At 44.9% G+C, this 24,765-nt stretch overlaps 2 pseudogenes; both read right to left on the minus strand.

Moving 5' to 3' along the window:
- Positions 1-18,134: 18,134 nt before the first annotated feature.
- On the minus strand, positions 18,135-20,749 carry LOC144890792 (ATP-dependent DNA helicase PIF1-like; annotated as a pseudogene).
- Positions 20,750-21,624: 875 nt separating this feature from the next.
- LOC144890793 (uncharacterized) lies at positions 21,625-22,946 on the minus strand (annotated as a pseudogene).
- Between the last annotated feature and the right edge of the window lie 1,819 nt (positions 22,947-24,765).

Consider the following 24,765-nt stretch of genomic DNA (forward strand, 5'->3'; position numbering starts at 1 on the left):
TTTCTACCCCCGCTAATTCACCCCAAATCCACCTTGTTTGAAATTCCAACTTCTTTCCTGGAAGTCCTGGCCGTGTCCATATGTTTTATACCTCTCCCACCACCCCCCCCCCCCTTCCCATGCCCCCTCCCCCCAAAGCTCTCGCCCTCTCTCAGATCTCTCGATGTCTCCATGTCTCTCGGTCCCTGCTCTCAAATGTTGTGTTTGTGTCCTTCCCCCTCTCTCCCCATCTTGTCTACCGCTCCCGTATATGTTTTTGTGTCGGTTTGTCTTTCTGTGTGATTAATGTTCGCTCTTTCACGAGCCTCGATCTTGTATCCAAAAAAAAAAAAAAAAAAAATCAATATTCAGCATACATCTGAACTAGTAATGAGTTTACAGATGAGCACAAGCAAGCAAGCCGTAATGAAGTGGCGGTACGTACCATCTATTTATGCACCAGCATAGCATACAGTAAATGTCTCAGGTATGATCATAGCGCTGAATGACCGAGTTTGTATAACAGCCACGTAGCGGGCAAAAGACGTATGACACCTGGGTTCAGACGTTAGACAGAATTTCATGACATTCTCCCCGGCGTTAAATCTACACTACCCCGACGGGTGAAAGCAAGCGGAATAGCAGTATAGAAAACGTCATTTAGCAAAAGGGTACATAGAGCAGCAATGCATGTCAGTCCAAGCCGTAGCGATCGGGGTGGCAAATTTCTCTTCCGGCGCGTGTTCGGTAAGCATCGGGAGCTTCAACTGCGAGACCAAATTCCCCCACCTCTGAATAACCGCCTATCTCGGGAGACGGCGGCGGCGGCTCACGGCCGACCGGATCGGGCGTGTGCGGGAGCGGAGTTGACGGTGAATGCCCCATCAACGGGTCCCCCTGGCTGAGTTCCGGCTGAACGGTATCCCCGCACGGAGCAAGATGACGCACCGAGACTGTAGACTCGCGTCCATTTGGCAGCAGCACTCGAGCGTGCTCGGGATTGGCTTGGAGAATGTGAACCTTGTCGACAAGCCGGTCATATTTACTTTGACGAACAGCGCGTGTGAGGAAAGCCGGTCCGGGTTCAGCTAGCCAGCCCGGCAAAGGTCGAACAGCACCAGAACGGCGCGAGTAACGAAGCAGACGATCGTGAGGAGTTTGATTAGTAGCTGTGCATAATAAAGTCCTGATCGAGTTTAACGCCCCGTGCACCATCCAGGTCCATTGGTCCAGTCCTAGACTTAAGGCCCAGAATAATGGCCTTCCATATAATGCCATTAAATCTTTCCACCTGACAGTTCGCCTGTGGCCTGTGCCCTGTACGGGGTAGTATAGCTTGAAGCTATATTGCGCTGGAGCAAAAAGGTCCTCACATCCTGGGACAGAAACACAGCACCTCGATCGGTGTGTACGTAAGCCGGATTCCCGAACATGGAGAACAAAATCTGCAGACACCGGATAACTGTCGCAGCGGACATATCATTGCATTGGAAAGCTAAAGGGAATCTGGAGAACTCATCAAATATCACGAGGAGATAGTGAGAGCTATCCGATGCCGGTAGGCTAGGACTAGCAGGGAGACACGAAGCCGGTAGAGGCCCTTTAAAGTCCATTGCCAATCTCTCCCAAGGCCGAGTAGCCTGAATCAGCGTACCCATCGGTGGTTTGTAGAAACGAGGTTTGAGTTCAGCACAAACGGAACGAGTGCGACACAGCTGCCGAATGTCCTCAACAGAGTAGGGCAAATTGTGACTGTGCACATAATGAGCGAAACGCGTCACTCAGGGATGGCACAACGTTTCATGAAGAACACGCAGATCCTCAAAGGAGGTGAGACTCGCACACACCGAAGGACGCGATAATGCGTCTGCGGTGTGATTATCCCGCCCTGGGTGATACCTAATAGTGTAGCAAAAATCGGCTAGCACTATCTGCCAGCGAGTGATCTTTTCATTCTTAATGCGTTGAACATGGCGCGTGTCGTACATGAAAGCGACGCTTTGCTGATCAGTAACGACCTCAAAACATTTGCCAAGCAGATAGGGTCTCTAATGCTTAATAGACTCAACGATGGCGTACGCTTCCTTCTCGACAAACGCATGACGTTTCTCCGCGGAGGAAAGAGTCCTTGAAAAGAAGGTGACAGGTCGCCCCCCTTGAGAGAGCGTGGCAGCTATCGCGTGGTCTGACGCATCGCTTTCCAAAACAAAGGGTCGACTGTCATCGATAGACGACACAGCGGCGCCAGCTATGTCGGACTTCAGGCCATGGAAAGCGGCCTTGGCGGCATGACCCATGGAGAACACTTTGCAATCTACAAGTGGGCGGAGCTTTTCAGAAAAATTTTGGGCCCACTTCGAGTAATGTGCAAATAGCGTGCCCAAAATAGGGCACGCTTCAACAAAGCGCGATCATGTTGTGGGGCCATTTCGAGCAAAGGTCGCAGCCACTCCTTGTCTGGAGTGATAGTGCCCTGGGTCACGGTGTACCCCAGGAGATCTATCGTTTGGGCGGAATAGCGACATTTAGCCTCGTTCAGAGTTAGCCGATATGTGCGCGCAACCTGGAGGAAACGCTGCAAATTAGCATCATGATGGGCCTGATCGTACCCACAAACTGTTAGATTGTCCAGGTAAACAAAGACATCGGTTAAGTGTTCCTTCGCGATTATGTCATCTATAGCCCTTTGAAAGCATGCCACCCCGTTTGTGACCCCAAAAGGTAATCGAGTGAACTGGTACAACCTCTGTCCGGATTCAAACCCGGTGTACAGTCACATGAAAAAGTAAGTACACCCCATGTAAAGTTTTGACTTTTTCAACATATTTCAACATACAGCTATTTGATCTTCATTTCAACAATATTGATAGATAAAGGTGATATAATATCACAAATAACATGAAACATTTACATTTTGTAGTCCATTGTATAATTTAAATAAACATAAATGCAAATTTCGCATGTGGAAAAAGTAAGTACACCCTTGCCTCTAATAGGTGGTATTGCCCCCTTTGGCAGAAACAACCTCAAGTCGGCATTTCTTATAACTGTCTACAAGTCTCTGACATCGACTGGGAGAAATTTTTGCCCACTCCTCCATGCAGAATTCTTTCAGCTGTTCGATGTTTGAGGGGTTTCTTGCATGCACAGCTCGTTTAAAATCCCCCCACAACATCTCGATGGGATTTAGATCCAGTCTTTGACTTGGCCATTCCAGAACCCTCCATTTCTTTCTTTTGAGCCATTCCTTGGTGGATTTACTGGTATGTTTAGGGTCATTGTCATGTTGCAAGGTCCACCTTCGGTTGAGCTTCAACTTTCTGACAGATGACCTCACATTATCCTCAAGCACCCTCTGGTACAATGAAGAATTCATAGTGGATTCTATGATGGTGAGCTGCCCAGGCCCTGATACAGCAAAGCTGCCCCAAACCATAATATTTCCACCACCATGCTTTACAGTTGGTATCAGGTTCTTGTGGTCAAATGCTGTCTTTGGTTTTCGCCAAACATGTCTTCTGGTACTGTGGCCAAATATCTCTACCTTTGACTCATCTGTCCAGAGGACATTGTTCCAGAAGTGCTGGTCTTTGCCTAGGTGTTCATTGGCAAACTTTACTCTTGCCCTGATGCTCTTTCTGGACAGCAAAGGTTTCCTCCTGGCACACCTCCCATGTAGATAAAATTTGTGCAGCCTCTTTCTAATGGTAGACTCGTGCACTTTGACATCAACAGTGGCAAGAGCTACCTGTAGGTCCCGTGATGACATTCTGGGGTTCTAGAGACTTCTTTCAGCATCTTGCGGTCTGCTCTTGGGCTGAACTTGCTGGGACGGCCTGACCTGAACAAGTTGGCAGTTGTTTGGAATCTTCTCCACTTGTAGATGATCTTCCGGACAGTCGAATGATTGATTTCAAATTGTTTGGAGATCTTTTTAAATCCCTTCCCAGACTCGTAGGCATCTATAACCTTCTTTCTGAAGGCCTCAGAGAGCTCTTTTGATCTAGGCATGGTGACGCCTCACACTTCAACAACAAAGAGCAAACCAAACTAAATGTCTGAGGTTTAAATAAGACAGGTTCCTCCAAGATCCTCTCGAACAATGTTCTAATCATTTGCACCTGAGCTGGTGCACCTGAATCAAATTTTAGGTATTTGAAGTAGTGATAAATGTAGGGGTGTACTTACTTTTTCCACATGCGAAATTTGCATTTATGTTTATTTAAATTATACAATGGACTACAAAATGTAAATGTTTCATGTTATTTGTTATATTATATCACCTTTATCTATCAATATTGTTGAAATGAAGATCAAATAGCTGTATGTTGAAATATGTTGAAAAAGTCAAAACTTTACATGGGGTGTACTTACTTTTTCACGTGACTGTAGATGCGATCGGCCTCCGCTATTGGGATCTGATGATACGTGCTACGGAGATCTAATGTGCTGTAGATCGAGTACTGGGGCACTTGCCGTACCAGGAAATCCAATCCCGGGAGTGGGTAGGCGTCCAATTGTGTAAACCGATTAATCATCTGTGAGTAGTCGATTACCATGCGTTTGCGATGATTTTCTGTCTGGACTACCAGAACTTGAGCCCTCCAAGGCGATCGACTAGGTTCGATTATACCCTCCTTTAGAAGTCGGCTAGTTTCCTCCGCTATAAATTGCGTGTCAGCCCGCGAGTATCGTCGCGATTTAACGGCAACCGGGGTGCAGTCAGGAGTCAAATTTGGAAACAGCGTCAGGGGTTCAATTTCCACCCCGGCCAGAGCACACACACAGAGTATTGTCACCTCCAAATTCCATTTCCAACCGTCCATGTAGACAGAGAAAATCGTGACCTAGTAGCACTTCTGCACATAACGTTGGTAAAACCATTAAATGCACATCCGGAAACATGCGGTCATTGATCACTAGCTTCAGCCGGCATTCGCCTTTGGTACGCAGCCAAAGAGCTTGGGAAGCCATGAAAATCCTGCGCGTTGTCCCGAGAATCAGCCAGCCATGCTTCTGGATGAGCCGCAAGTCAACATAGCTATCAGTAGAGCCCGTGTCGATCAAGGCGTTGACCATCTGTCCCTCAATCATGACTGGAATAACAGCGTTGTTTAACCCGGGTGGCCCTGTAGTTGTCGAAACATCCAGAGTTGGCGATCGAGCCACACGCGCAGGTCCGACGCCAGCTAGTGTCAAGCGTGGCGTAGTTGTCGAAACATCCAGAGGTGGCGATCGAGCCACGCGCGCGGGCGATGAAAGAGTTCCCATCAAGGGCATGCGTGCTGCGCGAAGCCCGCGCGGGGAGATCCCAGTCAAGGGCGTGCGACGGCGCCTCGCAGGCTGCGAGTGGAGCCTAGTCAAGGCCGCGTGAGATGCAGATTGTGCCCCGGACTGTGCGAAAAGCACGGACAATGTCGGGCGAGTTCGCCGGGACACGTGTCGATCGGCATACTTTTGAGAAATGACCCTTCCGTGAGCACAAATGGCACGTCGCTTTGCGCGCGATCAAACTGTTCTCAAATGATTTTGATTTCCACAAAAATAGCACTTTGCGGTACCGCCGGCAGATGGAGTCATGGCAGCAGCGGCGGCCATGCTCGGGCTCGAAGCCTCGAGAGTGTCCGTTGTCCCCGTTTCCAGCGGAGGTTCAGCATCCGCTCGCTCCGCTTCCGCAGCCCTCTCCGGTCGCTCACCGGTTAGCCCCGCAGTGACGTACGGAAGATCGTGACGATCGTATGCCTCAGATTGTCTCCGCGCCTCGTCGTAAACGAGCGCCGACTTATGGGCAGTCTCAAGAGTTAGATCGGTAGTTTCTAGCAATCTTTGACGTATCATTGGTGAGTGTACCCCGGAAACAAATGCATCTCTCATTAAATCATCACAGACTTGTTCATGGGATCTTGGTTCACCTGTACAGTCCTTCGCTAAACGGCGGAGATCCTGAACGAAGTGATCGATGGATTCCGAAGGGTCCTGCCATCGCGAGGAGAGCAGGTACCGGGCGTAGACCGCGCTTCGAGTCTTGATGTAGATTTGGCATAGTTCCGCTTCAGCAGTATCGTACGTGACGCACTGAGAAATGTACTGATAGACAGAATGGGACACACGAGAGTTAAGCACTGCGAGCTTTGTCTCATCCGTGAGATCAGCTTGGGCTCTGAGGTAACTCGTCAGCAGTCGAAGCCAGTGCTGCAGCTGGGCAGCCGAGTCCGATGCTTGTGGATCCGCTCCGAAGATCGTGACGAGGATCAGCTTATGAGTCATCGTTGTTGATCAAGACAAGGACGATTGATATTAATTGTTGTAAGAATCAGAGTTACAACATTGGCTCAGATCATGAGTTTAATATCAATCGATCCCTAACAATACCTGTAAAGAGAACCAGCCAACATCATATCAATATTCAGCATACATCTGAACTAGTAATGAGTTTACAGATGAGCACACGCAAGCCGTAACAAAGTGGCGGTACGTACCATCTATTTATGCACTAGCATAGCTTCCAGTAAATGTCTCAGGTATGATCATAGCACTGAATGACCGAGTTCTTATAACAGCCGCGTAGCGGGCAAAAGACGCATGACACCTGGGTTCAGACGTTAGACAGAATTTCATGACAATAGCTACACACCGCACACGGGACACGTGATCACGAACCCTCCAGTCACGGGTCAAGGCAAAAGCGAACCACGTGATCAATAACCATCACGAGTCGCGGTTTCTCGGCGGCAGATTCGCTACGTCGGCGCATCACTGATGACGTCGTAGAGAACAGTCTGAACAAAGGATCTCGACTTGAACTCTGAATTTTGGTGCTCCAACCTCACACCAAGCTCGGCTTCACGCTGTTGAAACCAAAGCTTTCAGAATCATTGGAATCTCCTGCGATGAAGTTAACTCCGAGGGCCTCTCACTCACTCACCGCAGGCAGGTTGGTGGTCTTTCTGTCTTCTACCGACTCTTCTCAGGCCTTGCTCCCCCAGTTCTCTCTGTGCTCTGTCCCCACAATATTCCTTCAGGTCGCACAAGATCTGCCTGCAACCTTCTTATGGTTAAACTGCCAAAATCTAGGCTCTCTGCTCACCTTCACTCTTTCATTCCCCTTTTCTCCCGCCTCTGGAACAAACTCCCCCACTCCCTTCAATCCCACACCTCCCTCCAGGTCTTTAAAACAGCTGTTCACCACCATCTCTTATCTGCCCCCATCCAAAACCTTGATATTTTCTACCCCCGCTAATTCACCCCAGATACACTTTTTTTTTTTTTGAAATTACAACTTCTTTCCTGGAAGTCCTTGCAGTGTTAATATGTTTTATACCTCTCCCACCTCCCCCCAAGCCCTCCCCCTCCCACATTTCTCCCGATGTCCCTGCCCTCAAATGTTGTGTTTGTGTCCTTCCCCCTCTCTCCCCATCTTGTCTGCCGCTCCCCTTATTTTTTGTGTTTTATGTGTCGGTTTGACTTTTTGTGTGATTAATGTTAGCTCTTTCACGAGCCTCGATCTTGCATACAAAAAAAAAAAAAACTGACATTTCGTGTTCCTTTCATCTTTATTTTGGCATACTGCATCGACTGCAGTGGTCAATGGTCAATTAATTGATATTTAAATATAAAGATCTGAGTTTCCCTACTCGATCAGCCCTGAAACTTGCTATGCGCATGCGCAGACAAGAAAGCGTGTCACGTGTACATTGACGCGTGTACATTGACGCGTGTACATTGACGCGTGTACGGCGTGTACGGCGTGTCACGTGGAGAGACAAGCTTATCAGCTTATCTCCGTGGAAATGCAAAGCTGCATGTGCAGTTTATGATTTATGGCGCCTGGCGTCCTGTCCAGGTGGGAGGTCTCCGTGCAAACCACGACCCCATTGTTTCCCGTATGCAGCTCCAAATGGAATTTATATACAAGCACTCGCTGTTTGACCACTAAATCCCAAGGAATTATCATATAGAATATATGGACATATTTGTGTAGTATCAGAAAAATGTATAAACTTATATGTATCATGGCAAATAGTTTAAATTTCTATATTTTTTTTTAAATAAATAGCCATTTAAACTTGAAATATACTTCCACAGTCTCCAAAATTCTTATTTCACTGTTAATATTACAGAACCTTTGTTTTTGATTCAGAACTTAATAAATCCTTTCAAATCAGAAAATAAAAATAAATGGCATTGACAAAATTATTGACACCCCAGACTTAACATTTGGTAGCACAACCTTTGGACAAAATACCTGTAGCCAAGCGCTTCCTGTAGCCATGAATGAGCTCCCTCCACCTCTCTACTGCAGTTTGTCCCACTCTTCTTGTGCAAACTGCTCCAGTTCTCCCAGATTTGAAGGGTACATTCTCCCAACTGCTGTTTTCAGATCTCCCCACAGGTGTTCAATGGGATTTAGATCTGAACTCATTTGAACAGCGTTTGAACAGTCCAGCGTTTTATCTTAAACCATTCCTGGGTGCTTTTTGAAGTGTGTTGGGGTCATTGTCCTGCTGCAAGACCCATGACCTTTGATGGAGACCCAACTTTCTGACACTGGGTTGAACATTGTGCTCCAAAATTCCTTGGTAATCTCCTTATTTCATGATACCATGCACACATTCAAGGCACCCAGTCCCAGAGGCAGCACAGCAACCCCAAAACATCACTGAACCTTCTCCATGTTTGACTGTAGGGAAGGTGTTCTTTTCTTTGAAGGCTTCAATTTGTTTTCAGTAAACATAGAGATGATGTGCTTTACCAAAAAGCCCTAATTTGGTCTCATCTGTCCACAGGACCTTCTCCCAGAAGGATTTTGGCTTGTTCAGGTGTGTTTTGGAAGACTCCAGTCGGGCTTTCTTATGTCTCTTTCTCAGCAGTGGGGTCCTCCTGGGTCTCCTACCATAGAACCCCCTTTCGTTGAGTTGGCGACGGATGCTGCGAGTTGAAACTGTCATATCTTGTGTCTGAAGGTCGGCTTGAATCTGTTTGGCAGTTGATCGAGGTATTTTCTCCACCATTCGAACAATCCTTCACTGCAATCTTTGATAAAGTTTTCTCTTGCGGCCACATCCAGGGAGGTTGGCTACAGTGTCATGGGTCTTAAACTTCCTGATAACATTGTGAACGATGGATACAGGAACATCAAGGTCTCTGGAGATGGACTTAGAGCCTTGAGATTGTCCACGCTTGGCTACAATCTTGTCTAATCTCCTCCGACAATTCTCTGGTTTTCTTTCTTTTCTCCATGCTCATTGCGGTACACACAGTGACACAAAACTGCAGAATGACTCCTTTTCTCTATACAAACTGGTTGAATGAGTGATTTTTATATTGCAGGCACCTGAAACTCACTGCAGGTAAGTTCAATTCCAAAGTAAAGGAGAATCACCTGCTTGAAATCTAATTATTTCTAACAACCTCTAAAAGGTGCCAATAATTTTGTCCGGGTAATTTTAAGATATCTGTATGGAATAAGCTAAGTGGAAGGAATGTATGGAGACAAAAGGTCTGAAGGTGAATATCGGAAAGATGAAGGTGATGGCAAGTGGTAAAGCATGTGGTGAGGTGGGAAGAACTGGGAAGTGGCCGTGTGCTGTGTGCAGGAAGGGTGTCGGAGTGAATTCCATTCAATGTACAATGTGCGCTGAGTGGGTTCATCAAAAATGTAGTGGTTTGAGAGGGTCATTAACCAGTGTGGTAGCTACATTCAAGTGTAAGGTGTGCACAGAGGGAGCTGCAGATGGAGGAAATGTTGAGTTGGATCTTGGAGATGCCGTGAAGCTGGAAGGTGTGAAAACATTTTGTTACCTCGGAGACATGCTGAATGGAGAAGGTGGATCAGACTCCAACGGTTGCTAGAGTGAGATGTGCATGGAAGAAGTTTCGGGAACTGAGTGGCGTGCTGACGAGGAGGGGAGTGTCGTTGAAGCTGAAGGGAAAGGTGTATGCTGCATGTGTGAGAAGTGTTATGATTTATGGGAGCGAGACATGGGTAATGAACGTAGAGCAGCAACAAAGGGTGGAAATGCGAATGATTCGGTGGATGTGTGGAGTATCGTTGAGAGAGAGGAAGACAAATGATGAATTGCGAAAGATGATGGGAATAGAGCCTGTGATTGATGCTGTGAAGAGAAACAGTTTGAGATGGTTTGGTCATGTGTTGAGGAAGGATGAAAGTGACTGGTTGAGAAGAGTGATGCAAATGAATGTAGAAGGAAGTAGAGGACGGGGAAGACCGAGAAAGACTTGGTTAAAGATGGTCGAAGAAGAAATGCGGGCAAGGGGGTTAACAAGGGGAGATGCAGAAAATAGGGCAAAATGGAGAAGATAGTCATGGGGACCGCAAGGCTAACCCCCGCTCTTGCAGGGAAAATGGCCTTAAAATGCCTGTTGTTGTTTGTTGTTGTATGGAATAAGCTAAGATTTAGTAGTTTTTTCAGCTTTTGTTGTTTTGTTTCATTGCAAACCAAATAAATACAAATGTTGATACCAAAATATTTTTTTATTTCAACAATTTTCTGGAAGAAATGGTGCATTATTTGAAAAAAGTGCAAGGGTGCCAATATTTTTGGCCACGACTGTACATTGGTGGGCCTCTGTGCGTTGTGGATGCTTCCACCTTCTTTGGATCAGGCGACATGCTATTCTTACAGAAAATGCAGCCATGTACCTATATTGTGTCCTTGTTGAATTCACATTTTCCTTTGTTGGGTGTGAGGTGTCTTTCTCTGAAGCGAGCGAACACTTTCTTCAGCATGTCGTTATGCTCAGTCTGAGTCTTGCCATGAATCGAGATGTTATCGTTGGTGTTGAGGGCTCCCAGGATGTCGGCTAAAATCTCAGCAATGTGGTTTGAAAAATTTCAGCTGCACTCATGACACCAATATTTTAACGTTTGTAGCGTCTCAGTCCAACGTGATTCGAAAATGTCATCGTGTTCCTCGACTCCTCGTCTATCTCCAGCTGGTGATACCCAGAGTTCAAATTGAGCTTGCTGAACACTGTTCATTTGTTCAGTTGCATAAGAATGTCATCAATCGTCGGCATGATGTGTCCTTTGGGTCTTTTACCTTTAGGTCAACCTGGCCACGTACAGGTAGAGGCGTGCTTGACCCGTATGCATAGATGGGCAGATATGGTGACGAAGACCTCAGCATGCACTGGTGTGACTCAATGTTCATGAATGTTTGTTCAGTCATGATGTTCACAGACGCACTTGTGTCAATTATGAAAGGAACAGGCTCACCTTGAATGCCAATGTGGATGGTGGGTGTTGCTGGTTTCTTGCCAGACACGCCAAACACGTATTCTTCGTCCGAAGAGTATTGAGTTTCTGGCTGCTCGATGTTCCTCACATGGGTTTGTTGAATGTTGTGTTTGCGGTCATCCGATCAGCAAACATTGGCATAGTGTTCCTTCTTGGAGCAGTTGCGACATAACTTGTCGCTGGCAGGGCACCTCTCTCAGAAATGTGGTTGTCCACCACATCACCCACAGTCCTTGGAGTGCGTCGTCGAATGTCTTGACCATGGAGAGGGCTGGCTATGTCCACGGTGACATCGACTGAATGCAGGGAAGGTGGACTAGCGTCCTCCCCTCTTGGAATCCATCAAAGCTGAATGAGACTGGGGTTGACATATGGCACTTTTTATGGGATATTGCCCTCCACAAAGCCAGAGGGCACTCCCAGAACGCCCGCTCATATTCGTTGAAACACAGCCCAAAGCTCATTGGCTAGTTTCAATACTCATTATCACAGAATACAACACTCGTGACCTCAGATGCTTGGAGGGATTGCGTCATGCTGGTGACCTCAGATGCTTGCAGGGACTCTGTCATGCTTGTGACCTCAGATGCTTGCAGGGACTGTGTTGTGCTCGTAACCTCAGAAGCTCAGATGCTTGGAGGGACTGCGTCATGCTGGTGACCACAGATGATTGGAGGGACTGTGTCATGCTGGTAACCTCAGATGCTTGGAGGAACTGCGTCATGCTGGTAATCTCAGATGCTTGGAGGGACTGCGTTGTGCACCTGACGTCAGATTCTTGGAGGGACTGCATCATGCTGGTGACCTCAGATGCTTGGAGGGACTGTATCATGCTGGTGAACTCAGATGCTTGGAGGGACTGCGTCATACTGGTGACCTCAGATGCTTGGAGGGACTACATTTTGCTCGAGACCTCAGATGCTTGGAGAGACTGCATCGTGCTGGTGACCTTACACGGTTGGAGGGACTGTGTTGTGCTCGTGACTTCAGATGGTTGGAGGGACTGAATTGGGCACATGCCCTCAGATGCTTGGAGTGGCTGCATTGTGCTCATGACCTCAGATGCTTGGAGGGACTGCATCATGCTGGTGACCTCAGATGCTTGGCGGACTGATCCGTTCTGGGAATCTCAGATGCTTGGAGGGACTGCGTCATGCTGGTGACCTCAGATGCTTGGAGGGACTGCAACATGCTGGTGACCTCAGATGCTTGGAGGGACTGCGTTGTGCTCATGACCTCAGATGCTTGGTGGGACTGCATTGTGCACGTGACCTCAGATGCTTGGAGGGACTGCATTGTGCACGTGGCCTCAGATGCTTGGAGGGACTGCATTGTGCTCATGACCTCAGATGCTTGGTGGGACTGAGTTGTGCACGTGACCTCAAATGCTTGGAGAGACTACATCATGCTGGTGACCTCAGATGCTTGGAGCACTACATCATGCTGGTAACCTCAGATGCTTGAAGGGACTGCATCGTGCTGGTGACCTCAGATGCTTGGAGGGACTGCATTGTGCTTGAGACCTCAGATGCTTGGAGGGACTGCGTTGTGCATGTGACATCAGATTATTGGAGGGACTGTGTCATGCTGTGACCTCAGATGCTTGGAGGAACTATGTCACGCTGGTAACTGCAGATGCTTTGAGGGACTGTGTTGTGCACCTGACGTCAGATTATTGGAGGGACTGCGTCATGCTGGTGACCTCAGATTCTTGGAGGGACTGCATTTTGCTTGTGACCTCAGATGCTTGGAGAGACCGCTTTGTGCTGGTGACCTCACATGGTTGGAGGGACTGCGTTGTGCTCGCGACTTCAGATGCTTGAAGGGACTGTATTGGGCACATGCCCTCAGATGCTTGGAGGGACTGCGTTATGCTGGTGACCGCAGATGCTTGGAGGGACTGCATCATGCTGGTGACCTTAGATGCTGGGAGGTACTGTGTCATGACCTCAGATGTTTGGAGGGACTGCGGTGTGCTGGTGACGTCAGATGCTGGGAGGGACTGCGTCGTGACCTCAGATGCTTGGAGGGACTGCGTCGTGACCTCAGATGCTTGGAGGGACTGCGTCGTGCTGGTGACCTCAGATGCTTGGAGGTACTGCATCGTGCTGGTGACCTCAGATGCTTGGAGGGGACTGCGTTGTGTTGGCGACCTCAGATGCTTGGCGGAACTGCGTCGTGCTGGTGACCTCAGATGCTTGGAGTGACTGCGTCGTGCTCATGCCTATGACCTCTGTTATTCTGTCTTTGTTTGTGTCCATGTCAGGCTGGCCCGTTTGTTTGTTTTTGTCTGTGAGTGCCTTTCAGCTATCTGCGTCAAACTTTACCAGAGGATTCTGAAGGACAAAGTGAGGCTGTCAATATTTTTTGACAATATAGGTCAAAGGTGAAGGTTCTCTTGTTTGTCCGGGTGATATCTCAGGCATCCTTTGAGCTAGGAAGCTGGAATCTGGGCACAATAGTGAACATGCGCTTTGGCCAAAACGATATATACACAAAGAATTAAGTTAAGCACCCCTACACAACGAATTAAGGTAAGCACCCCCTAATATATATTCTTTGTGTATATGTATACATTGGCATATATTCTAAGGTATGTGAGATCAAATAATGATTGGTATGACAATAACCTGCCACAGCAACGCATACGACGGCTTACAGGGTCTATGAGACGTAGGGTTGAGTCAGTGATCCGATCACGTGGGTCCTACACACGTTATTGACGCAAAGATCGCTAGAGGTCTTCTCAGAACAATGACTGTACGTTAGAAAACATAAACGTCATCCACACTGTCCGTGATGGACCTATAGCTCCATACTTAAATTGAGGTGAAAATATGCCTAAAATTCCCAAAAAATTTCACCTTAAATTATTCAGAATAAAATATTGAAAACGGCATGATTGTTATGTTTTTATGTGACCATAATATCACTTCTCCAGAAAATATAGCAATATCATGGGTATATTACACTGTTTTGACGACAACAAACTTGTAATGTGCGAGGTTGTAAAAAAAACGGGGGGGTGCTTAACTTAATTCTTTGTGTATATATATTTTTTTGATGAATAAATTAATTAATTATTTAATTATTATTGATTTATTAAGTACTTATTTATTTTCTTTCTCATCTGGGTGATATCTCAGGCACTTTTTGAGTTGGGAAGCTGATATTTGGATATGATAGTGACCAAGTGAATTGGCTGTAAAGGATATTTTTGATTTATTGATTAATCAATTAATCGATTTATTATTTCATTGTTCGATTAATTACTTAATTTTCAAGAAGTTACAGATTCGGATTAAACAGTGGTGGTTCAGGTGTGCTATTAGCCAATTGGTTAAAAAAGTAATTATTTTATGATTATTATTTATTTATTTTAAAGGTCCACAGACACGGAATCTCACTCAAAATGCATTTGATGTCATCCAAATGAGTGTTTTTATGGTGAATTCAAATATGGCATTGATTTTTTGTTATATTCACTCTGAAACATTAGAAATGAAAGAAAACCGAACCACTTGGGAACGCCCCTAAAAATTCTGCCCCATACCTCAAAGCCGATGACGTAATCCATGTGACGTCACCTCCAGAACGCAGCTCGCTCGCAAGCACGCTCCACGTGCATTTGCTTGATACAAATCAAACACTTATTTTAACTCCAATTTACATTCTGTTTCCACTTTTAGTGAGAAGTAGGGGTCTGTGCAACCGTTCATAAACTTTATTTGGTGCAAATCGGATATTATTTTGGCCGAGTTACCTCAGACCGTGAGTTGTTAATTATATAATTCACACATAGTTGATTATGTGCAGGCCGCTCCACGGAGCGACCTTGCGGGCTTATCAACGAGGCGAGGCGTGACACACATGTGTCTCAGCATACCTCAGATCAAGATCAAGCAAATCAAAAGTAGAGTCCGTACAAATTACACGGAACGGAACGCGGGCCGAAGCATAGCGAATCGAGATGGCATGGATTTCGTTCTGGAGGTGACGTCACCGGTCACGTGACCTGCGGTTCGCTGAACTCCACTTTTTTGAGGGGCGGGGCATAGCAGGCTGTGAAAAACACTACAAATGTTCAAAAATATTGGTATAATTATCCGATTGTTGGTTTTAAAAAAGAAACATGGGTGATTTCTTCACTAGGAAGGTCAAGTTAATATATAAATAACCAGAAACTTTTGAATTACATGGGACCTTTAATTACGGAATTAATCAATCAATTATTATTGATTCTCTCGATTTTCATCATACCTGTCATGATACGACCACCTGACGTACTTTATGTCGACAATTACAATTTGTTACATGCAAAATCGAAGATTTTTCATTCATTCAAGTATATTGGTTGGTCTTGTGCGTTATTACTTGGCGAAAAAAAAATATCTTTTTTCTACAAGTACTGTATGTTGATCACTCGTGTGTGTGTGTGTGTGTGTGTGTGTGTGTGTGTGTGTGTGTGTGTGTGTGTGTGTGTGTGTGTGTGTGTGTGTGTGTGTGTGTGTGTGTGTGTGTGTGTGTGTGTGTGTGTGTGTGTGTGTGTGTGTGTGTGTCCGCTCGCTTACACTTGCCTACAGGTCACAATTTTAAACCGATCTTCACGAAACTTCACCAAATGGTAGAGTTCGTAGTCCGAAAAAATCCGATATATTTTTGAGGTCAAAAGGTCAAAAGGTAAACATAGGCCAAAGGTCAACCACTTTGTTTCAAATTTCTAAAATCCTCAATTTTCATCCAATTGACTTGAAATTTGAATGAGATTTACATATCAGCTAACTCAATTCAACCACCAACTATTTTTGAGATCAGCATAGACCAAAGGATCAACATAGGCCAAAGGTCAACAACAATTTCAAATTTCTAAAATCCTAAATTTTCATCTGATTGATTTGAAATTTGAATATGATTTTCATATCAGCTAACTGAATTCAACCACCAACTATATTTGAGATCAGCGTAGGCCAAAAGGTCAACATAGGCCAAAGGTCAACCACTTTTTTGAAATTTCTAAAATCCTCAATTTTCATCAGATTGACTTGAAAATTGAATGGGATTTACGAATCAGGTAGCTGAATTCAACCAATAACTATTTGTGAGGTCAACAAGTCATAAGGTCAACATAGGCCAAAGGTCAACTACTTTTTTCAAATTCCTAAAATCCTCAATTTTCATCCGATTGACATCAAATTTGATTAGGATTTTTATATCAGCTAACTGAATTCAACCACCAACTATTTTTGAGATCAGCATAGGCTAAAAGGTCAACATAGGCCAAAGGTCAACAACAATTTCAAATTTCTAAAATCCTCAATTTTCATCCGATTGACTTGGAATTTGAATGGGATTTTCATATCAGCCAACTGAATTGAACCACCAACTATTTTTGAGATCAACATGGGCCAAAAGGTCAACATAGGCCAAAGGTTAACCACTTTTTTTCGAATATCTAAAATCCTCAATTTTCATCCGATTGACTTGAAATCTGAATAGGATTTGCACATCAGCTTACTGAAACCAACCACCAACTATTTTTGAGGTCAACATAGGCCAAAAGGTCAACACAGGCCAATTTTCTAAATTGTCAATTTTCATCCGATGAACTTAAACTTTGAAGACTATTTGCATATCAGGTCACTGAATTCTACCACAAAGTATTTTTGAGGTCAAAAGGATGCTCTACTGAGTGCCATTCTACTTTGTTCTATTTTGCCAAGTGTCGCTCTGAGTGATTTTTTTTCATTCTGTCTGTCTAAAATCAGGCACCTTTTGAGCTAGGAAGCTGATATTTGAACACGACAGTGACCAAGTGATGTGGCTATAAAGGATATTTTTGATTTGTTGATGAATCAATTAATCGATAAATTATTTATTGATTAATCATTTAATTATTTAATTATTTCGATTAATGACTTATTTAATTATTTTTCAAAAAATTACAGCTTTCGATGAAACACTGGTTGGTGGTTTAGGTATGCTATTAGACAATTGATTAAAAAATTATTTTAAGATTACTATTTATTGATTTTAATTATGCAATTAATCAATCAATTACTGTACACCTCTCCTTCCCAATACCGTCTCTATGTGAAGCACCATGGCAATGCCGTGCTGGGGGATGTTATTTATTTATTTGGCATGGGGGCGGTGTACTTTGAATGTATCTCTACTTGTTATTTATTTATTTTGTATTTATTTTGTATGGAGGTGGTGTGCTTTGAATGTATCCCTACTTGTTATTTATTTATTTATTTTGTATGGAGGTGGTGTGCTTTGAATGTATCCCTACTTGTTATTTATTTATTTATTTTGTATGGAGGTGGTGTACTTTGAATGTATCTCTACTTGTTATTTATTTATTTATTTTGTATGGAGGTGGTGTGTGTGCTTTGAATGTATCTCTACTTGTTATTTATTTTGTATGGAGGTGGTGTATTTTGAATGTATCCCTACTTGTTATTTATTTATTTATTTTGTATGGAGGTTGTGTGCTTTGAATGTGTCTCTACTTGTTATTTATTTATTTATTTTGTATTTATTTTGTATGGAGGTTGTGTTCCTTGAATGTATCTGTACTTGTTATTTATTTATTTATTTTGTATTTCTTTTGGGGGCGGTGTACTTTGAATGTATCTCTACTTGTTATTTATTTCAATGTTGACAAAAAAGTTATTATTTCTTGTTATTTATTTCAACATAATGTATTTCCAAAAAATTTATTCTGTACTAGCAGAGGTACCCGGCGATGCCCGGGTATTGTATCAAAGTAACACCATGCAGTAATGTGCAGATTTTGGCACACATTACAAACTATTTGACTAATAAAATAGGATCTCTGTGTATTTTCACTAAAGTAGGAATTACAGCAAAATTTTCTTGTTCACTGACTTGTTCATTCCAAAGCCTCAGGATAAACAATATTCTTGGTTTTGCCCTGTGGTGCTGTGATGAAGAGACCATCAGGGTTCCCAACTCTTGAAGTACCAACATAAAGCTGACCATGTGAAAAGACGGGATCCGCCAGGTTCAGTCCAACAACTTTCAATGATTGCTCTTGAGATTTATTGATGGTCATGGCAAACCTGAGTCTGACAGGAAATTGAAGCCTTTTAAATTCAAATGGCAAATCAGTTGGCTTCAGAGGTATTCTGGGAATGAAACAATTGTCTCCAGCAAATTTTCCTGACATGATTGTGACCTCCAGGACATGGGGCATCATATTTTTGATGGTGAGTCTTGTGCCATTGCAAAGTTTTGGAGGATCTAGGTTACGAAGTAGCATGATCGATGCTCCAAGCTTCAGCATCAGATTGTGTGGAGGGGTTCCTGCTGGTTCAAAGCTGTTCAGAAACTCGGTTGGATAATTTACAACCTGGTCCTGGGAACTGACTGTGTCTACTGATTTGTAGCATCTTTCTCTCCGGGTAGCATCTCCAGTAGCCTTCTGTTAATTTACCTCACAGCAACATTTTTGGTACTAAGATTGCTCGCTCACAGAGCCATTTGGGATCAGATTGTCGGATGTGAATGTTTGGAAAGACTCTGGCAATCAGTTCCTGTTCTGTTTGAATGATTTGGCCAAAGGACTTTGATTCCTTAGTATCTCTCCCGGGTTACTCCCTCCTCCGGTATGATAGACCTGGGCCTCGTCCTGGAGGTGGGGTTGCTATCTTTATCAAAAACTCTCTTTCTCACTCGCCCTGCACTGCCCTCTCTCCACTGCCCTCTCTCCACCTCACCCCCAGGAATACCTCTGGCTATGGCTTCCCTTTTCGCTCCCACCTCTTGTTCATATGTGTGTTGTACCGTCCACCAAACAGTGATGACGCCATCTACATCTCGCTGTCTGATAATATGGACCAACTTCTATCTACCCATCCCAACTCTCTCTTCCTCATATGTGGTGATTTCAATTGTTACCATGCCAGTTGGCTGGGTGTGGGTACCTCTCTCACCATCCATGGCTCTTCAGCAAAGGACTTCTGTGACTCACTGGGACTGACACAATCTGTCAATTTCCCGACCCGGATCTCAGTCAACGGAGCATCTTCTCTTCTGGACTTGGTTATGACTAACTTCCCTGAAAATGTCTGCTGCTCTTCTTCTGCTCCAATCGGCTCATCTGATCATGTGCTTGTTAAAGTGGACATCTCTCTGACCATTCTCAGGGAGCCTGCTCAGCGTCGACGAGTCTGGCATTTCACTCAGGCCAACTGAGTGACGATGTCTCTCCGAAAAGACCGACTGGACAACCCTCCCATCCACTTTCTGAATAATCCTCTCCAAGAAGTTCTGTCACTCAAGCTTTTGGGTCTCACTATCTGCCATGATCTTTCCTGGGAAAACCACATTTCAAATCTGGCCTCCAAAGCCAGTCGCTGACTGGGCATCCTCCGTCATGCGAAGTTCTTCCTTGGCACACCTGAGCTCCTCACCGCATACAAGGCTTTCATCCGCAGCTCAATGGAATACTGCTCTCCCCTCTGGGCTGGTGCTCCTGCCTCACACCTAGATCGTCTTCATGCTGTTGAAACCAAAGCGTTCAGAATCATTGGAATCTCCTGTGATGAAGCTACCTCTGAGGGCCTTTCACTTACTCACCGCAGGCAGGTTGGTGGTCTTTCTGTCTTCTACCGACTCCTCTCTGGCCTTGCTCCTCCAGCTCTCTCTGGGCTCTGTCCCCCAAATATTCCTTCAGGTCGCACAAGATCTGCCTGCAACCCTCTTATGGTTAAACTGCCAAAATCAAGACTCTGCTCACCTTCACTCTTTCAATCCTCTTTTCTCCCGCCTCTGGAACAAACTCCGCCACTCCCTTCAATCCCACTCCTCCCTCCAGGTCTTTAAAACAGCTGTTCACCACCATCTCTTATCTTCCCCCATCCAAAACCTTGAGCTTTTCTTCCCCCGCTAATTTCACCCCAAATCCTCTTTTTTGAAATACCAACTTATTTCCTGGAAGTCCTTAGTGTCCTTGTGTTTGTACTCCCCCCCTCCCCCCTTCCCACACCGCCTCCCCCCAAGCCCTCTCCCTCCCACACATTCCCGATGTCCCTCACAAATGTTGTGTTTATGTGCTTCCCTTTCTCTCCCCATCTTGTCTACCGCTCCCCTTTTTATATACTTTGGTTCTTTGTCTGTTTGATTTGTTTGTGTGATAAATGTTAGCTCTTTCACGAGCCTCGATTATGTATACAAAAAAGAAAAAGAAAAAAAAAAGGACAATTGAATTTGGTCATTGGAAACCCTTTCAAGAAGTCCATTTCTCACCTGGAGTAGCTGGATGGCAAACTCACCAACAGCATCATCACTATTCAAGTGCGCTCGCATATTGGTGGTAAGGCTCAGTCGCTGAACTTGGGGCCAAAGATAAGATGTTTTCAGACAGGCATTGATCTGATCAGCTCAGGTCCCTCGAGGAATTACAGGCAGGGTTTGTCTGAAATCACCAGCAAGAACCATGGTCACTCCTCCCATTATCTGTGTGTTGTCTTTCAGATCCTGCATTGTCCGATACAAGGCTTCAACTGCTCATTTGTGGCTCATGGTGGCTTCATCCCAAATTATTAATTTGCATCTTTGCAGGAGCTTGGCCTTGGGTGAGCTCTTCTTGATGTTGCACAGAGGTCGTTCATGTCGTGTGACGTCTCGGGGCAGCTTAAACATGGAGTGTGCAGTTCTTCCTCCATCCAGAAGCGTTGCTGCAGTGCCACTTGATGCCACTGCAAGGGCAATATGCTGTCTTTGGCGAACTTTTGCAAGCAGGAGGTTTGTAAGGAAGGTCTTGTCTGCACCACCAGGAGCATCAATAAAGAAGAGTCCTCCCTTGTCATTTTCAATGCTGTTCATGATGCTGTGATAGGTATGCTTCTGGTCATCCACCAATCGAGGTTCATTTTCATCCAAAACTGATCCAAGGCTTGAATATCATAGTTGGTTTCCCAAAAGATTTGTTGTGCTACGTCCATTTCTTCATTTGGCCCTGGCATCCCACAGTTAGCCAATGTGCTATTAAGAGCCTGAACTCGACAGGATAGGTCACAGAGAGCTTGGTTGTAGATTTCAGGGCAAAAGTCAATGTACACATTTTCATTCTGTCTTCTGGCTTGGTTCAGGAAGTATTCTGACATATTGTTTTTGTACTCATCCCAGAGTAGATGAGGTTGATCAATTTCACAGGATGTGAGCATAATAGCAAACACAGTGTGGAGAAGTAGCCGCAGGTAAAAACACTCTGTTGTTGGGGAGGACAGTATAAACACAATAGCATCGCTTGCCTTGACTTCTTCGTGTCCTTCAACTGGTTGACCCTGCTTCCGTCGATTCCATTTCTTTTGATTAGTTCAGGTGTAATAGGTTGGGACCTCTGCATACAGGAGGGATCAAGCAAATTCGTCATCCTGGCAGAGCTTGAAAAAAGCAGTTAGAGTAGTCTCGGGTGGTGCCTGTGCCAACTGGTGAGCTGTGGCCTCGGTGAAGTGCACTCTCTGTCCATTCTCCAGATGGACTGCTAGGTTGACCACTGTTGGGTAGCGTTGGTGGATGTCAAATCCAAAGATCCTCCAGATAGCCTCATTACTGGAGATGTACAGGCCTTTCTGATATCGTTTGACTTCATGCAGCCTGTCCTCATTGAGCTCCATCTCAATAGCAAAGGTAGCCATGTCACTGCCCTTTTTGACATACTTTGTGACATATATGATTGCTTTGACAGAGCTGCAGTACTCAACATTGATGTGTGCCTTTAGAAGCTCGCACAACAATTTGTTGTGTGGGGCTACCCATCGATTGTCCAAAGTAAGCTCCTCTCCTCGAACTTTTAGGGTTGTTGTCTTGCCTCCATCTTCTGGCTTACGCCTGCAGTAAAGGGGGTATCCATCATTGTCGGTATGAGTTTCCTGAAGAAAGTCTCTAGGATATCTTTTGGTGCATTTTCAATCTTGCATGCAGGGTGAGGCTGGATTGATGACTCCACATGGACCATGGATGAGTTGAGTCTTGATGGTTTCAAAGAGCTCTGGATCATCATCTTTATCAGGCAGCTCAACTGAAATGATCTTGTCAACATCATCTGGTCTTATCTTCTCCTTGCACCAGATCAGTGTGTGAGAGTGAGGAAGTCCTCTCTTCTGCCATTCAATAGTAGTCATCCAGGCACAAAGCTCACCAAAGATTCTTCCTTCGTTTAGGAGCCAGAGGAGTTTCTTTTGCTTTTCATGGAACACCCGAACAATGAGGTCATGTCGATCATTGGGTTTTTGATGTCGAAAATGTTCATCGGAGATTTCAGTCCATTTTGAGTTACAGGTGAATGTAATGAAGAGATCCGGCCGGCCAAACTTTCTGGCATAGGCCATCGCATCTTGAGTTTGTTCATGCATGTAACGGGGTTCTCCTGTGAAGCTTGATGGCAGTATGATTGGCTGGCCAATATTTCTTGGGTCACCGTCAGAATTGATGGCATCTCAAAGGTGGATGTAGTCCTCTGCCCTTAACTTGTCTTGATATCACCGTCAGAATTGATCAGGTCACCGTCAGAATTGATGGCATCTCAAAGGTGGATGTAGTCCTCTGCCCTTAACTTGTCTTGATTCCTTCGTATGAAGCCCAACCTTTCTGTCTCAATTTTGGCATACATATCCACCATCAACTGGCTGGTTACTTCTTTGAATCGCAGAATTTGGTTAAACTGATCCCGTACCATGAAATGATCGGAGTATAAGTCTTTGCAACTGATTGATTGACCGGTTTCTTGTCCTGTTTTTTTTTTTGTTTGTTTGTTTTTGTATACTGAATCGAGGCTCGTGAAAGAGCTGACGTGAAGTTCGTGGGTTGTGAAGTTCCTGTGACTCGTGAAGTTCCTGGGTTGATCTGAAATGGTATCCATCTTGACCATTCCAGAAGATGAGAGGGTATTGGAGTGAGTCATAGGCCCTGTGAGTTTCAGAAATTCGCTCCAAATGTGCACTTCTTTGTTGCAAAACAATGTCACGTCGTTCGTGCTGTTCATCAACCATTATGATTGCAATTTCATCAGTGACAGGTGCATTGTATCTCCGTTCATGTTCTGCAGCTGGACGTTTGTCTGCTCTGATGATGATTTTTTGATTCCTGGTGTCTTCCATGTGCTCCAGTGCATATTTGAAGACATTGACATACTTGTGGTTTTGGTGAAGCATTTCCTGTAACTTCATGACTCTGTCCAACTTCAATCCACCATGGACATTGGTGCATCTTTGTTGGGCCTCTGTTTGATTGCCGCCCATGAAGTAAACCTGCACAAATTTGTGAGGCTCTTCAGTTCGTGGAAGAAGGCCGCCCATTAAGTGGTAGCACTGTCCCTGAATTTTATGTCGTAAAAAATCCAAAGTCTGTCATGTTCTTGTCAGCTCCAAATGATGTAATTTGAAATGCTGAATTGTATTTTTTTAAGGTAGCTATTGAAGTGTCGTGCTTCTGGAGTATCCTGGAGGAGCAGATTCTTGAGAAATTCAGGGGGCTCTTGTATTTTTGGGAGGTTGACTTTGCCTCCTGAGCAGCATAGACCTGGTGCTTCTGCAGGCCACTTCTTGGCACCACAATGTTGACAGCATTTGCTCATTTTTCCAATGGTGATTTTTGGGTTGCTGCTGTAGTCCTTTTGGGGGTCATTGGAGAAAGCACCCATCAGCCAATTTATATTTATTGTGGCTCTTGTTTCCGCTCGGGCTGTAGAACGGTGTGCTTGATCAGTATTTCTCCTAATTTGTCGTTGTTCTTCAGTTTCTTGTTCTCTTGCAGCAGCAGTCCTTTGTCTGTTTTGATCCAAACGGTATTGTCTTTGCACTTCTGATTCCTGTGCTCGTGCCACAGCAGTTTGAATCCTGTTAGCACCGAAACGGGCCTGCCAAGCTTCTTCAGTTTCTTCAGATCGCTGTGCTTTCTTTCTCCTGGCCTCAGCAGTTTGAATCCTGTTAGCACCTAAACGGGCCTGCCGAGCTTCTTCAGTTTCTTCAGATCGCTGTGCTTTCTTTCTCCTGGCCTCTGAAGAGGACCTTCCAGATGAGGATCTCTTTGAACTTTTCGGAGGCATTTTCAGGTGGAAAAAAATCTATACATATCGATCTAGATCTAGACTGAAGAATAGGCCTACCGTAGGCTACGTCTTGATATTCGTAGAATCAATAGCAGACGACAGAAAACACGTTCACAGATGATGCTCTGGCCGAGAATTCCCCAAACCGCACTAGGCTACGCACTTGTACACATCACACCCAAATTAAATCCACTATATAAAAACTTAGAAGTTCACTCAATAAGGTGGTTGCAACAAACTGTTTATTTGTTTTTTTGTGAATATATCATATATTTATACACAAAATGTGGGTTTTTAGTGCACATTGCAAAGCGCAGCATTAGTTGTGCATTATGTACCTTACTATAATTCACCAAATGTCCGTCTGTCCGTTCGAAGGTACCGTAAAAACTGCTGAACCGATCGCAAAGATATTTTGGGTGGATAATCCTGGGATCTCCAGGAGTAA

This window comes from Myxine glutinosa, chromosome 2, assembly GCF_964187855.1.
Source record: "Myxine glutinosa chromosome 2, kmMyxGlut1.1, whole genome shotgun sequence".
Taxonomy (NCBI): Eukaryota; Metazoa; Chordata; class Myxini; order Myxiniformes; family Myxinidae; genus Myxine; species Myxine glutinosa.